Below are 784 nucleotides of genomic sequence, written 5' to 3'. Positions count from 1 at the left end.
GTCCTTATCGTGTTTCTGTGAACAACATATTGTTTTTTATCTATTCTAACATATGGGTCACATAATGTGTGTGGAGGATGTGTGTCATATGTATTACACAGGCAGGATGTTATTGGCACATAACCACTAAAATGTGTGGTCTGAAGCTACGGTAGATGCATTGCTTTAAACGTCATGTCCCAGAATGCCTTGCATATAAGCAGAAGTAATCGACCCCCCCAATGACTGACAGCGAGCAGCTGAGTTTACTAAAGTTCAACTAACAAAGCAGAGAGTTTTGCTTTTATACATGTATGTAGAATTAGTTAATCAAACTTTAAATGTCGCTTGGACCACCCTTTTTTATGTTTGATAGAAACAACACACAAACGAGGAGATGTGCTAGCTTTCGTTGGCAGCACTGTCGAGCTAACCAAACTGGGTTTCCTGTAACTGCTTTCAAAATAAAAGCTTGTGAGTTTAACCTATTTTTGACAATAGGTTCATCTGAAGGTGCAGCTCATTTTGCATCTTTGGGCTTTACTAGGGGATGGCCTTTTTTCTAGAGTAAGCTCTAACTAGCATGAAAACCAACAGAACAGGGATTCATTTGAAATAAAAAAGAGAACATACACATAATATCTGGGTTTAAGTAGATAGATAGGTGGATGGATCAGAACAACTTTATTAATCCCAAATGTTGTCTTTTTTTGGGGGGGTTTAGATAGATAGATAGATAGATAGATAGATAGATAGATAGATACTATATTCATCCCAATATATGCATATTGACATTACTATATAA

Source organism: Eleginops maclovinus, chromosome 9 (genome assembly GCF_036324505.1).
Source record: "Eleginops maclovinus isolate JMC-PN-2008 ecotype Puerto Natales chromosome 9, JC_Emac_rtc_rv5, whole genome shotgun sequence".
NCBI lineage: Eukaryota > Metazoa > Chordata > Actinopteri > Perciformes > Eleginopidae > Eleginops > Eleginops maclovinus.
The sequence above is the reverse complement of the archived record's forward strand: the minus strand, read 5'-3'. Positions refer to the sequence as shown.